This window comes from Rhinopithecus roxellana, chromosome 6 (assembly GCF_007565055.1).
Source record: "Rhinopithecus roxellana isolate Shanxi Qingling chromosome 6, ASM756505v1, whole genome shotgun sequence".
In the NCBI taxonomy this organism is placed as follows: Eukaryota; Metazoa; Chordata; class Mammalia; order Primates; family Cercopithecidae; genus Rhinopithecus; species Rhinopithecus roxellana.
The window spans coordinates 77,780,982-77,781,884 of NC_044554.1; the positions used below are offsets into that span (position 1 = coordinate 77,780,982).

Genomic DNA, 903 nt, shown 5'->3' on the forward strand with positions numbered 1-903 from the left:
GTCCTCCTTCCCAACATGGCGCAGTCTATTAACATCACGGAGCTGCATCTGCCGCAACTAGAAATGCTCAAGAACCAGCTGGACCAGGAAGTGGAGTTCTTCTCCACGTTCTCTCCATTGCCCAGCTCAAAGTGGTACAGACCAAGTATGTGGAAGCCAAGGACTGTCTGAACGTGCTGAACAAGAGCAACGAGGGGAAAGAATTACATGTCCCACTGACAAGTTCTATGTATGTCCCTGGGAAGCTGCATGATGTGGAACATGTGCTCATCCATGTGGGAACTGGGTACTATGTAGAGAAGACAGCTGAGGATGCCAAGGACTTCTTCAAGAGGAAGATAGATTTTCTAACCAAGCAGATGGAGAAAATCCAACCAGCTCTTCAGGAGAAGCACGCCATGAAACAGGCTGTCATGGAAATGATGAGTCAGAAGATTCAGCAGCTCATAGCCCTGGGGGCAGCTCAGGCTACTGCTAAGGCCTGAGAGTTTTTGCAGAAATGGGGCAGAGGGACACCCTTTGGGCATGGCTTCCTGGTGCTGGGAAGAGTCTTGTGCTTAACGCCAATAAATGTGCCAGCTGGGCAAAAAAAAAAAAAAGAAATGAAAAACATAAGAGTCCAAATGAGGATGAGGTGGAGCTCAGAGCCCAACAATGACACTATTGGTGGTAACTCAGGGGAGGGGCCAACAGGGAGCAGGGCTACTCTTGGGGTCTTCCACTTCGATTTCTTAATACATTTGATCAATTTGCCCAGCATGAAGATACTCGTTTGCAAAAAGTTTTGTTGTTGTTTGTCAGAGCAGTCTCTGTGGAAAGGCTGAAGCCACGTGGTCAAGCACCACAGCCAGCCAAGACGCTGCAAACCAAGCTGGAGGTTTCGGGGGTTTCCAGTCCTTTTTT

At 48.6% G+C, this 903-nt stretch overlaps 1 pseudogene across 1 annotated transcript; it reads left to right on the top strand.

The window, feature by feature from the left end:
- Positions 1-586, top strand: LOC104673637 (annotated as a pseudogene). Its single transcript, XR_749533.2, has one exon. The product of XR_749533.2 is annotated as a prefoldin subunit 5 pseudogene (transcript).
- The last annotated feature ends 317 nt before the right edge of the window (positions 587-903 follow it).